We start from the raw sequence: 15,446 nt of genomic DNA on the forward strand, positions 1-15,446 counted from the left end.
CCATTTGTTACAACTGGTGAACCTATATTGACATACCATAGTCCTTTGAGTCCATAGTTTATATTAAGATTCACTCTTGTTGCTGTACATTCTATGTGTTTGGACAAATGTATAATTATATGTATCCATCATTACAGTATCATATAGAATATTTTCACGGCCCTAAAAATCCTCTGTGCCTCACCTATTCATCACTTCCCCTAGGAATCACTGATCTTTTTACTGTCTCCATAGTTTTGTCTTTTCCAGAATGTAATCATTTGGACTCATGCAGCATGTGGTCTTTTCAGATTGTCATCTTTCACTTAGTAATATGTATTTAGGTTTCCTCCATATCTTCTCATGGATTGATAGCTCATTTCTTTTTCATGCTGAATAATATTCCATTGTCTGGATGTACCACATTTTATCTATCCATTCACTTACTGAAGGTCATTTTGGTTACTTTCAAGTTTTAGATGCTATGCCATCCATGTGCAGGTTTTGGGTGGACATGTTTTCATCTCGTTTGGGTAAATAGCAAGGAACATGACCAGTGGATCATATGATAAGAGTATGTTTAGATTTGTAAAAAACTGCCAAAGTGTCTTCCACAGTGGTTGTACCATTTTATATTCCTAGCAGCAATGAAGGAGAGTTCCTGTTGCTTCAAGTCCCCCTGAGCACTGGGTATTGTCAGTGTTTCAGATTTTGGCCATTCTAATAGATGTGTACTGGTACCTCATTGCTGCCTTAACTTGTATTTCCCTGATGACATGTGACACGGACCATCTTTTCATATGCTTATTTGACATCTATAAATCTTCTTTAATGAAGTATCATTTAAAGTCTTTGGCTTAAAAAAAAATAAAGTCTTCGGCTTATTTTTTAATGGGTTGTTTGTTTCCTTATTATTCAGTTTTAAGAATAATCTTTGTACATTTTATACAAATTCTTTGTATATTTTAGATAACAGTTCTTTATCAAATGTGTCTTTTGCTAATATTTTCTCCCAGTCTGTGATTTGTCTTTTCATTCTCTTGATTTTCTTCTCCCTTTATTTTTTTAAGGTTTTCTTTATTTATTTATGAGAGATACACAGAGGTAGAGACACAAGCAGGGGGAGAAGCAGGCTCCTCGCAGGGAGCCCCATTCAGGACTCAAACCCCAGACCCCAGGATCACACCCTGAACTGAAGGCAGACTCTCAATTGCAAAGCCACCCAGGTGTTCCTCTTCTCTCTTTAGAATATAGAAAAATAATTATATGAAATTACAATTTTTTTCTGAGATGAATGTTGCCAATTGAATAGTATAACAGAGAAAGACCAATTTGGCTTTTTGTTGTTGTTGTTGTTGTTAAGATTTTATTTATTTATTTATGTGACAGAGAGAGCACAAGCAAGGAGAGCAGCAGAGGGAGAGAGAGAAGTAGGCTGCTGGCTGAACAGAGACACCTGTATGGGGCTCCATCCCAGGACCCTGGGATCATGACATGAACCAAAGGCAGATACTTAACCAACTGAGTTGTCCAGGTGCCCCATGGGAAGACTATTTGTAATGAAACTTGAAGTAAAAAACAAGATATACTGTCTAAGGGTTTAGTTGTTGTAATTTGAAGGTTCAAATATAACAAAGTAAAAAAACCTAAATATTTTATTTCATTTTAGGTATAAGAAAAATTATAATTTTTTAAACCTTGAGAAACATTTTCCTAAATGCCCTAGACATGGCCAGTGCCAAATTGTATAACGCATCATATGGCCTTGGAAGGGGTACTTAGGTAAAGTGTTCTGCATAAATAGCAGCATTGGAAAAACAAAACAGAACAAAACCATGGGAAAAAGATAAAGAACAATCTGTATCTTTGCTCTGCCCACCTAAGAAGCTCTGTAGCAAAGTGGCTAAAAGCATCCATTCTGAGGCCTGTCCTGGCTCAGCCTCAAAGTAGAACAAGTTACTTTGTCTCCGTGCCTTGGCTTCCTCATTGATAAAATGAGGACAATAATAGTAATAAGGGTTGTTCTAAGGATAAAGTTAATAGGTGGAAAGCACTTAGAAGAAGTTCCTGGCACAAGGTAAACAGTTAATATAAGCAATTATTTTTACAGTGCTGTTTATGAGGATCAAATGAAACATTCATAATCTTTGAAAGCTATACAAATTGATATTTTATGTCAATAATAAAGAAGAAAGATTATTTTCTTTAAATCAGATTATTTGGTACTTGACAAGAATTTGTGGGGCTCTTCTCACATATTTGCTTGCACTTAAACTCAGCTATAAAAATAAACACTGCTTTTTGAAATTCATGTAACTGCATTTTTTAATGTTTTTTATCACTTAACACATTACATTAGTCACGATTTGTGTAGACTCATTATTTTGGAATCTTGCAATCTTTCTAAATGTTCTCTAAATTCACTCTATTTGAGTTAAAAAAACAAATCACGTTAGACTGGTAATAAGAATCCAGGGTTCAAATTCCAGTTGGCTATGAACAAACGGAATGTCTTTAGGCAAATCATTGAGCTTTTCAAAGCCTCAGTCTCCTTACACATAAAATTACCAGGTAGGAGCAGATAATCTCTAAGGTCATATCCAATTATAAAATTCCATGAGTTGTAGGTTAGGATAAACATCACTATCTTTGTTTTCTGTTGGGATAGATTTTAAAGGACTTGCCTTACGTCACACATTTGGAATTTTAAACAAGCAAAAAATACCATTCTCCTGGCTCTCAGACTGAACTTTTAGTGCAGTGAATCTCGGCTTTTCAAATAAAAATGCCATAGAATTCCTCTACTCTGTAAAAATATTGAAAATAAAGACAATTGAAGCAAAACAAACTGTATAATCTCAGACAAAATAATACCTCTACCAGCTTAATGGAAGCAAAAATCAAAAATATTTCCAAAAGTACAGAAGTCAAGTCATCTTTTTTATATAGCCTGAGATCAACAAACTGCTTGTGCTGCTTCCCTGCACTGGTCTCAATACTGCCCAATTTTAAGAAAACTGCAGTGACCAGTGCAGTACCTGACACCACCTGTGCTCCACCAATATACTAACATGCCTGGCAAAGGACAGCAGGAGGGACAAGAGGTTGGCCGATAAAAGAAATAAACATAAAGCATTTTAAAGTCTACTATTTTCTTACTGATTATGTTAATATCAGACAAAATAGACCTCAAGACAAGGAATATTACCAGAGATAAAGAGGGATACTCCATAATACTTTTAAAAAGTCAGTTCATTAAAAACATATGGCAATCTTAAATGCATAAGTAATATATGACAGGGCTTTATAATATGTGATGCAAAAATTGACAGAACTGAAGGGAAAACAGACAAATCTATAGACAGAGATGGAATATACATTTTTTTTCTTTCAGTCATTATATTAATGTATCAAATAGAGAAAAATCAATAAGGATAGTGAATTTTTAACCAACACTAACAAGCACTGAGAAGAAGTTCCTGGCACAGGGTAAACAGTTAATATTAGCGATTATTTTTAAGCACATTGATGTCCTTGATGTTTATAAAGCACAACCAACAACTGCATAAAGTTCTTTTTCTCCAAATGCACATGGAACAAATATCTAGAAGGACCATATGAAAGGGCATAAATCAAATCTCAAAATTTTTCAAAGAACTTAATTATACAGTGTACTTCTCTGATTACAACAGATTTAAATTAGAAATCAGTTACCAATAGATATATGGAAAAACCCCAGAATCTGGAAATTAATAAACCTATTTTTAAATAATCCATAAGTCAAAGAAACCATTTAAGTGTAAATTAGAAAATATCTCAAGCAAAATGCTAAAGAAGTCAAATTTGTGTAAGTAGCTAAAATTGTGCTTTGAAGGCAATTTCTAGCTTTATATTGAAGAAAAGGAAGTATTTTAAAATAATGACCTACACTTCTACATAAAGAAGCTAGAAAAAGATCAGTGGTTAAACTCAAAGTAATTAAAAGAAAGAAAACATTTAAAAATGGAAAACAATGATATGATAAAAAGGCAATAGATAAAATTAAAAAACCAAAAGTTAGATCTTTGAAAAGATTTTTCTAGTAATAAACTCTGTCAAGACTGATCAAGGGGGAAACAAGGAGGGGAAAAAAGAAGAGTCACAAATTCTCAATATAAAAAATGGGATAAAGATATCACTGCAGACCTTATAGACCCTTAAGAGAATAAGGGAGTATCATGAAAAACTTTGTCAATAAATTTTCCAACTTAGATGAAATGGGAGTCGATTAAAAACAAAAATCATGAAAACTGGCACAAAAAGTAATAAAAAAAATCTGGACATTGCTATAACTGTTAAAGATATTTAACTCTATGGGAACATTTAAACTTTCCCACAAAGATACCTCAAGGCTTAGGTAGTTTCATTAGTGATTTCTTTCAAACATTTAAGGAAGATCTAATATAAATTCTATGCAAACTCAGAAAATAAAGGAGGAAACTTCCCAATATGTTTTATGAAGCTAGGATAAACCCAATAGTAAAACCTGACAAGAACATTTCAAAAGTACATACCAATAACACTATTGAATATAAATGCAAAAATTATTGACAAAACATTACTAAGTCAAATCTAGTAATATAGAAAGAGTATAATAATGCATCATGACTAATAGGCTCTTTCTTATGAATACAGGATTAGTCATTCAGTGTAATTTATTATAACAGTATCTCATTAAAAACATAAACTATAAAAAAACATAAAATATGACAAAAACCAAATCTATAAATTTGGAAATCTAGGAATAGAAAGGGAACATCTTAAATCTGATTTTAAAAAATCCTAGGGGACACCTGGGTGGCTCAGCGGTTTAATGCCTGCCTTCGGCCAGGGCGTGATCCTGGAGTCTCAGGACTGAGTGCCACATCGGGCTCCCTGCATGGAGCCTGCTTCTCCCTCTGCCTGTCTCTGCCTCTCTCTCTCATGAATGAATAAATAAATAAAATATTTTTTTAAAAATCCTAAAAAGAAACCATGGTTTTCTTTCCTCTGCTCTCACCAACTCTTCCGACACTAAATGTATAGGGTTTTCCCCCATGCCAATGCATCTGATACCAGCTAAGTGTCCTACAGTTCATTCTGATACTATCTACCTGGAGTTAGTGTTAAATCTCACAAGTTAACGGCTCAGACCCATAGACTTTAACCACTTCAGATGCGAGACACAACTCTGCACCTCCTGTACTCATAACTGAGCAGCTATAAGTTAGTTTCCCACAACAAATAATTTTCTGGAATGGCTCACAGAACTCAGGGAAACACTTATATCTGCCAGTTCATATAATAGGATATAATAAAAGATACAAACAGCCAGATGAAGAGGCACATAGGGTGAGGTCTAGAAGTGTCCTCAGTTTAAGAAGCTTCTGTCCCTGTGGAATTAAGATGTGCCACCCTCTTAGCACATGGATGTGCTCACCAACCCAGAAATTCTCTAAGCACTGTACCTTAGAAATTTTTGTGGAGGCTTCATCATGTAGGCATACTGCATTATTAATTAAATCTCTAACTCCTATAGGAGGATAGGAAAAGCTTAAAAGCTCCAAGCTACTAATTGTGGCTTAGTCTTTCTGGTGACCAGTCCTCATCCTAAAGTTATCTGGATAATATTTGGCCTTTCCTATCACTCCTATAATTCCAAGGGAATTAGGAACTCAGTATCAGGAACTGGGGTCAAAGACCAAATATTAGAACATGAGATGTCTTAGCATCCCTATCACTCAGGAGATTACAAGCTTTCTAAAAGCTCTGTAAGAGGATTTGGTGGCAGATTATATAATAATATACATCTTATTACTTACCAGGACATCTATAAAAAACACAGCTAACATTATACTTAGCAGTGAAAGACTAACATATTTCTCTTAAGATTAGAAACAATTTCTCCTAAGAATGGCTCTTCTATTTAAATTTGAACTAGAAATCTTAGCCAGTGAATGAGGCAAAAAAATAAGAAACATAAATATTAGAAAAGAAAATTTTAATTGTTTTTATTTGTTGATGATGATTTTTGTACATAGAAAATTCTAAGAAACAAATGTAATAGATGATCTTTCAGGGTTTCAGGTTATAAAGTCCATATAACAAAATTAAAGTATTTATACTACTTGATTTCAAGGTTTACTATAAGCCACAGTAACTAAAATGGTTTAATATTAGTGTACAGATATCCACTACGTTGGTGGAATAAAATAGATTCTAAAAATAGATCCATGATAGGTGGAAAACTGTTGACAAAGGTATTAATGCAATTGAGTAGGGAAAAAATGTCTTTAAACATATGGTGCTGAAAAAAATGTACATCCACATGGAAAAGAACAGTCTGAACTTCTGTCTTACACCATACAAAAAAATTAGAGATTGAGCATAAGACCTAAAAGTGCAAAACTTCTATAAGAAAACTTCAGAGACTATCTTACAACCTTGAGATAGGCAAAGATTTTGTAGACAAGACAAAAAATTGCTAATCATAAATGAAGAATAATCAAGTGGATTTCAACAAAATTTAAAACTTCTGCTCATCAGCAACACATTAAGAAAATGAATAAACAATCTAGAAACTTAGAAATATTTTTTACACATCTCTGATAAAGGACTGGTACCCAGAGTATATAAACTACTACTGTAAATCAATAATAGAGACAATCTAATTTTTTAAATAGCCAAAAATTTGAACATATACTTAAAAAAAGAAACACAAGGCATGTAAATGACCAAGTAGCACATGAAAAGTGCTCAACAGCATTAGTCATCAGGGAAATTCAAATTAGAACACAAGATGCTACTACTATATACCACTCAAATAGCTAAAGTTTAAAAACTTACATTATAAATATTGGCATAGATACGAAACAATTGGAACTCTCATATTACTGGTAGGAGAGAAAAATGCAGCAACCACTTCAGAAATTTTGGTTCTTTATATTATAAGTGATACATATTCCTATTCTATGACCCAAGAATTCTACCCTTAGGCATTTACCCAGGAAAAATAAAAACGTGTCTACACAGACTTTTTTTTTATAAGAACATTCATAGCAACTTTATTTGTAGTAGCCCAAAACTAGAAAATAAAATGTCCATAAATAAAAGATTGGTCAAATCATGATATGATATCATCACAAAATGGAAAGCAGTACCTGGGTGGCTCAGTGGTTGAGCATCTGCCTTTGGCTCAGGTCATGATCCTGGACTCTTGAGATTGAGTCCCGCATCAGGTTCCCTGTGGGGAGCCTGTTTCTCCCTCTGCCTATGTCTCTGTCTCTCTCTTTGTGTCTCCTGTGAATAAATAAATAAAAATCTTTTTAAAAAAATAAAAAATAAAATAAAATGGAAAGCTGCAAAGCAATAAAAAAGAATGAACTGATACCCAGAATCTCAAATATCAAAAACATTTTGTTGAGCAAAAGAATCTAGATGCAAGAGGGTATTTTATTTATAGAAGTTTCAGGAACAGACTAAAGTGTGATAATAGATATCAGAACAATTGTGTGTGGGGGGGTGATGAGAAGGAGGGGACTGATTGCAAAGGCACATAAGGCAATTCTACACCTTCACTGGCATGTTGGTCACATAGGTACATACATTTGTCAAAACTACCAAGATATACAGTTAAGACCTGTGCATTTTATATTTCAACAAATAAAAATCTAGCATTTTCAAATACTTAATCTATGTTAAATATAAGGCATGTCTGACCTGTTTTTAAGAAAAAAATTATAAAATAGCTAACTTATATTATGATTAGTCAGAGTGCAAGATGATCTTTGCTCTGGATACTTGTGTGGGAATTCCTCTAATAATAAGGTCCTATACTACACTAGAAATGATGGGATTTACAAAAATATAGTTTAAAATAGCTTTTTAAGAACATATATGCTGATTTAGGACCCTGAATGTATCCTGCCAGCCCCTTCTGGCCTGCTAGGTATGTGGAGACGTCTGCTATTAATCTGATATCCTCCCCATATAAGTTAGGGATTTCTTGTCTCTTGTTGCTTTAAGGATCTTCTCTTTATCTTTGGAACTTGCAAGCTTCACTATTAAGTGTCAAGGTGTTGAACGGTTTTTATTGATTTTAGGGGGGGGGTGTCTCTCTATTTCCTGGATCTGAATGCCTGTTTCCCTTCCCAGATTAGGAAAGTTTTCAGCTAGGATTTGTTCAAATACATATTCTGGCCCTCTGTCCCTTTTGACACCCTCGGGAACCCCAATTAAACATAGATTTTTCTTCCTCAGGCTGTCATTTATTTCCCTTAATCTATCCTCATGATCTTTTAATTGTTTGCCTCTTTTTTCCTCAGCTTCTCTCTTTGCCATCAACTTGTCTTCTATGTCACTCACTAGTTCTTCCATCTCGTTAACCCTTGTCATTAGGACCTCTAGTTTGGATTGCATCTCATTCAATTTGATTCATAGAATCAACTCAAAAATTAGAAAATATCTCAGTCATCTTGGTTCCAAAGAATCTCTCAGGCATTTGACTCAACTGTCGCAGAAGTATGGGTAACTTGAGTTCATTTTCCAAAGAAATAGTCCTCATAGTAGGCATGTCGCAACTGGTGAGCTACCCATGTAAGGGTTCTTAAGCACACAGGGAAAGCACATGTTTCAGAGGATTAAAAAAGCTGTAATAAGTCAATCTAGCTTACATATGACATTTTCCTGCATGGGCAAGTATCTTCAGTTTTATCTTGACATATCTACTGCTATCTTTCTAAAAAGCTGCTTTTGCACATGAAAAATTGCCATTTCACATATAGCAAAACACTTAAAGTCTCCCTCACACATACAACAAAAAGTCATATGGTCTCTGGAAAATTGGTTATATTTTTATCATTACTGAGAACTGGTTAAAATTAAGTTATATAAGTTTATATGAGCCTAACATACTGTCTTATTAACTAGCTATTGGTAATATGATCTACACATGATCTATAGTATAACCAAGATGTTTCCAATACTTGCTTCCTCAATGACCTGACTATGCAAAGTCTAATCATATCATAATTTACATAAAAATAGAGAACAGGGAGTAAAAAAGATGTAGTCAGGACTGAGCTACTTGGAATAATGCCTTTCTGTCCTCAGGAACAGACAGACACCAATCCAATCCTACCAATGACTTCCCCTTCCACAAATGTGAGGTAAGCGGCTCTTTTTGGATTCAGTACAACTTACCACTGCCATGGCCAATGTCAGAGTTTGTGGTCAGGGTTGGGCAAAAAGTAAAAAGAAACCAACAGATCCATGAATGTACCGGTCATGCTGTACTGGGTTTGGTCAAGCAGAAAGCTTTGCGGTGCCACTCCCAGCAACACCTTGATCATTCACTCCATACTCAGCTAATACTGAGTGGGTAACAGAGGAAAAGTGACTTAGCCTCTTTGGACAGAGACACTACATTGAAATATTACTATTTGTTAATGGGTAGATTTGGGGTATACCTAAACCATTTGGGGCCGTATCCAACTTAGTTACTAAAAAACCTGGTGGTGCTTTGTAGAAAATTTCACTATTAAAAGCAAATATCCCCTATTTTGACTAAACTCTGAAAAAGAAGTTATGGAACACTTAGCCCTAGTATATAGTAGTCTATTAATGTGTATTTGTTGAATGAATGAATGGATGGATGAATGAATGCTATAGGGCTCTAGTACACTACTGAGCAGCTCCAATATTTATGCACAAAGTTAACATTACTTATTGGTTTCATCTGAATATGTATATTTGCTAAAATAATAAGAATAGCTTGTTACCAAGTATTGACTGCAGAGCTAGTGGAGCAGGGATACTATTTTGAAAATATTATACCGGTATGCTCCTCTGGGGGTTCCCCTCCCAGTAAAATCAAGAACCTTTAACACCTTTTTAGAGGAGTGAAAAAGAACAAAGAAGTTATTGTTAAGCTTTAACTTGCAAATTTTATTTGTCAGTTCCATTTTAGTTTTGATCCCCAGTTTTTGTTAAGAAGGAATGGAAATTTGTTGAGTGCCTGGGTGGCTCAGTGGTTGAGTGTCTGCCTTCGGCGCAGGTCATGATCCCGGGGCCTGGGATGGAGTCCCGCATCAGGCTCCCCACAGGGAGTCTGCTTCTCCCTCTGCCTATGTCTCTCTCTCTCTCTCTCTCTCTCTCTCTCTGTGTCTCTCATGAATAAATAAAAAATCTTAAAAAAAAAGAAGGAATGGAAATTTGCAAACTCCAAAGGCTTTCCTTAAAATATGAAGAATTGGAGCCTGAAAGACAATGCAGGGAAATGAAGCCAGAAAGAACTCAGAATACAATAGAACTCTCAAATGAAAGGAAGGAGGGGGGGAAAAAAAAAACACCTTTTGGTCTCGGAGAGAGGTGGGGATATGGGGATAAGAAGAGATAGTGAGAGAAAAAATGAAGGAGTTCAGACTCGGACATCCTGGCTGTCCTCTAAGAGTCAAACCCCTGGGTGGGGATACAAGTGGGAATAGAAACCCCCAAATAGGACTAGAGGAATTCAAGTACAGAGCGACTCATTCCTCAGTTCTCAAAAGAATAAGTTTTTAAAAATGCAAACTCCTTAAAGACGACTAACATTTTACATGCCATTTCAACATGATGCCAGGCTAACAGTGTGGGAATGGTGAAGGGTGGTATTTCATACCACCAGTACATAGAGAGCAGAAAGATGGAAATCCTGGGTGTTCCAGGAAAATTGAAGCCAAACAGCTTGGAGGGTAGGATGAAGGGCCACAGTGAGCAAGGACTTCATATCTAGAGGCTGTGGCAGGACTCACATTCTTTAGGGGAAGATAAAAGTTTGATGTCCCAAACCAGGCAGGACTAGCCATACTTCAGCGACCACCAACTCAAGACACCTGGGCACAAGATATGACCAGCCATACCCATGAGCTTCAGAGAAGACACAGGAGATGGCACAAGTGCCATCCTGCCACCATGATAATCGACACTTTGTCCCTGCATCCAGTCATACTGGGGAAGGAAAGAGGAGGGAGGTGAGTGAGACAGCTTCATAAGGAGTTTCAATTTTAAACTGATGGCATTTACATCTAAAAGTCACTACTTAAGTCACCTCTTACCAGCAATTTTTAGTTCCCCTCCCACAACCCACCCCCCTTCCACCATTAACAGAAAGAAGAATTTGAAAGCTAGATTAGATTAGTTATATAAAAATAATTTTAAGTTCCTTTCTTGGGGCACCTGGGTGGCTCAGTGGTTGAGCATCTGCCTTTGGCTCAGGTCATGATTCCCAGGTCCTGGGATGGAGTCCCACATGAGGCTCTCCACAGGGAGCCTGCTTCTCCCTCTGCCTATGTCTCTGCCTCTCTGTGTGTCTCTTGTGAATAAATAGACAAAACCTTAAAAAAAAAAAAAAGTTCCTTTCCTTGTGTGCCTGAGTTATATTAAAATACCAATAATTAGTGATAGCAATTATTATGTACCAGACACTATTCTAAGCTCACCACAGTTGTTAACTGATGTGTTAATGACAACTACTCTATGAAGTAGGTACTATTCTTTCTTTTTTAAAAAAAGATTTTATTTATTTATTCATGAGAGACACAGAGAGAGAGAGGCAGAGACACAGGCAGAGGGAGAAGCAGGCTCCATGCAGGGAGCCTGATGCGGGACTTGATCCTGAGACTCCAGGATCATGCCCTGGGCTGAAAGCAGGCACTAAACTACTGAGCCACCCAGGGATCCCCTCTTTCATTTTTTTAAAATTTAATTTAATTTAATTTAATTTAATTAAAAAAAATTTTAGTAGGTACTATTCTTATACTCATTTACAAAGGAGAAAATTGAAACAACAAAATCACACAGCTATTAAGTGACAGGACCTGGACTCATACCAGACAACCTGGCACTAGAATCAGGACTCATAACCCCCCTGGTAAACTGCAGGTAGGTGTGAGTAAATCCGACTTTGCAGAGGAGCAAGCAGTACAGCTGGGATTCAACTCAGATGGCCTAGCTATAATCAGAAGTGCTTTTTGCCCTGCTATTGCTTTTTCCCCCTTTTCCTCTTCTTCTGATAGGAGAACCGCTTTTCCTTTGGGTACCTGCACCTTTCCACAAGAGCCTGTCAGCCAAGGATCCCCAACAAAACCAGCTGATTGGTGAACCTCTACTCACCTTAAAGAATAAGGCCAATCAAAATCCTTCTCAGAGATTTAAACAGACCCTGGGAGACAGAGACAATCTCTCCTCTTCTGGGATTGTAGGTGCTAGGGTAGATGGTACTCATTCATTCTAGTAACCGGCATATGAATCACCTTCTTATGTGAGGAATCCACCACCTTGGCAGCAGATCAGAGAAGCCAGATATACCAGATATTCACTTTTTCAACCTCCCTTGTAGCTATGGTGTCAGCATAACAGCCAAGCCAGAGTAATGAGATGTACAGACTCCAGGTTTTGATTAGAAGTTAACGACCTAAAGAAGTGGAGACTGCACAAAATCTATTTCTAGAGAGGACAATACACGGCAGCATCTACATCCCAGTTCTAGAGAGGCTGCAGTTCTAGCAAGGGTGTTGGAGGCCCAGGGTCCAGCATCTATACATTGCCCCCAAGGGGGCTACATCAGGTCACTGAGGCGTGTCTGCAGGAAGACTGTGTTAAGGCTTCTGAAAGAGAGCCCCTGGGGCTTGCCTTCCAGCCCTCCTGGAGGTTCTGTGAGCTACTTGATAAATCTCTTTTAATAAGTCTCTACTAAAAATAACCATTTAGTTTCTTGTGCTTAAAACGAAGGAATCCGCTTTAGTTTTCTATTGCTGCTGTAGTAAGTTACACAAACTTTGTGGCTCAAGACAACACAAAATTCTGGGGCACCTGGGTGGCTCAATAGTTTAAGCAGCTGACTCTTGATTTCAGCTCTGGTCATGATCTCAAGTCCTGGGATAGCCAGTGTTGGGCTCCCTGCTTGGTGAGGAGTCTGCTTGAGGATTCTTTTTCTCCCTCTGTGCCCCACCCCCCGCCCCATACCCTCACCCCCTGCCACTCTGCCCCCCCCCACACACTCTCTCTCTAAGATAATAAATAAAATAAACCTTTAAAAACAAAAAGACAATGCAAAATTCTGTTATACTTCCAGAAATCAAAAGCCCTAAAATCAGGGCATCAGCAGGGTTGCAGTCCCTTCTGGAGGCTCTAGAGAAAAATCCATTTCCTTGCCTTTCCCAGCTTTAAGAGGCTTCTTTCTTCCATCTTTAAAGCCAGGAACATTGCAGTTCTCTGATTATTCTTCCTTATTGCATCTTCCTCAGATACTCCCTCCCTTCTTCTGCCTCCCTCTCCCACTACCTAGAACCTCTGTGATTATACTGGGTCCACCTGGAGAATTCAGGCTCTCCCTATTTTAAGGTCAGCTGATTAGCAACATTAATTCCATCTGCATTAATTTTTCTCTACCATGTAACTCAACACATTCACAAGTTCTAGGGATTAAAATGTGGACATCTTCGGAGGCATTGTTCTGCCTATCACAGAACATCAATGACACAGATACCTCTATCAGGTATGCTTACAAGCAACAAATGGTTAAGGAAACGGGAAATCTGGAAACTACCATCTGACCTGACTGTGGCTGAATATGATAAAAATCTTCTTGGTATTAATGGTGTGGCAAACAAAAGGCTGATTTGAGCCACCATAATAGGAAGTCACTCTCCTCATCCAATTCTCTGATCATTCCGTAGACCTGGAAGGAAAAGAAAGGCACCTTTGAGGAAAAAAAAACTTGCCACCACAGAAAAGCAAGTATTGTCCACCCTCTTCCTAGCTTTTCCTATAGAAAATATGGGAAGTACACAATGACAAGATAACTACATACTGGGAAAAGGGAAACATTCAGTACTTTGAATCTTTATTGACATTGGCTCTAAAATGTGCTAATTACTAGAGACCCATCCTGTGATACACCACTCACAGTTAAGGATTATAATATCAGAGAAGCCCACTACACAAAAGCCCAGTATAAACCATAAAGCCATCATGTGATTATACTCCAAGTTGAGTGTATAATTGAAATAGGTAGACTCAGAAGTGAGCAGAACCTGCACATGAGTTCCCTGAACTGTGGAGAGATTGAAATGGACGATTAAAAACTCTTTGAACTCCCAACAACTAATACAAAAACTAGTTACACCACCAAAGATGAAAGATGCATGGGTCATGATTCTTATCACATTTCCATTTACCTTACCTTTTGATCATTGTAGCAGCAAGTTGGGTCTTACAGAATAATAGTGGATTATTATAAACTTAATCAAGAAGCATCTCTAATTGTACCTACTCTTCTAGAGGTAGTCATTTTGCTTAAGCAAATCAACATGATCCTCAGAATCTGATAGTTATTAGTCAAGAAAATACTTTTTTTTTCTTTTCTTCAGTATGCAGACTCAAAATCCCTATCTGCATGTTCCCTCAGTTGTCAATTTCCTAGATCTATGCTAAAATCTCATCAATGGATCTCTTAATAACACCATCTCATAACTCATTGATCCTCCATATGACAAAAAGAAGTATGTTACACTAGATACCTGAGTAAGACAATGTATATAAAAAAGAATGAAGAAAATCTAAGATGGTATCAGGAACTGCAACTTCAATAAAGTTTCTGGGAGTCCACTGATCTGGGACAAGTTGAGATACCACCCCCAAAGTGCAGGTAAAGTTACTAATCTTATATCACTTCTCACAGGAAAAAAAAATGCAAAAGATTTCTTGGCCCTCTTCTGGAATTGGCAGGCAACACTCCCATAAATGTATTTCTCTGACACATTGACTGGACCTAAAAGCTACACACTTTGGGTGGGGCACAAATCAGTAGAGAGCTCTCTATCTGGTATGCATCATAGCTCAAGCAGCTCTGCTACTTGGTCTTTATGACTCAACAGATCCAAAGTGTTTAAAATATCAAATGAGGCAAATAAGGATGCTGAATAAAGCCAACGCAAATCTCAAGGCAAGAGTCGTAAGGCGGTCCTTAGAGGTTTGGGTGAAGGTCATGCCCTTTTCAGCAAGTCATTATTTCCCTTGAGAGAAATATCTTGCTGCTGAACTCTGACGGAGACTCATCATCAAATCACGGGACACCAGATGACCATTGTGACTGGGTTATCTCATCTGCCTCACCATAAACTGAGTTCACCTTGGAGCATATCATCATCAAGTAGAAGTGTTTTTCTTTAGGTTTCAAAGCACAAACACATTCTAAAAGCATAAATTGCATGAGCAAGGGGTTCATACTTTCAGCATATCTATTTTTTTAAGATTTTTTATTTATTCATTTGAGAGAATGACAGAGAGCACAAGCAGGAGGAGAGAGAGAGGGAGAGGGAGAAGCAGACTCCCTGCTGAACAGGGAGCCCGATGTGGGGCTTGATCCCAGGACCTGGAGATCATGATCTGAGCTGAAGGCAGGTGTTTAA

General features: G+C 37.1%; 1 long non-coding RNA gene across 1 annotated transcript in view; it reads right to left on the reverse strand.

Annotated features, from left to right (window-relative positions):
- Positions 1-13,589: 13,589 nt before the first annotated feature.
- LOC140595083 (uncharacterized) overlaps positions 13,590-15,446 on the reverse strand; it is a 41,582-nt gene continuing 39,725 nt past the window's right edge. Inside the window, exon 3 of the long non-coding RNA XR_011996470.1 lies at positions 13,590-13,714. This is a non-coding gene — a long non-coding RNA (uncharacterized lncRNA). The remainder of the gene's footprint in view (positions 13,715-15,446) is intronic.

The sequence above is a fragment of the Vulpes vulpes genome, chromosome 13 (assembly GCF_048418805.1).
Source record: "Vulpes vulpes isolate BD-2025 chromosome 13, VulVul3, whole genome shotgun sequence".
Lineage (NCBI taxonomy): Eukaryota > Metazoa > Chordata > Mammalia > Carnivora > Canidae > Vulpes > Vulpes vulpes.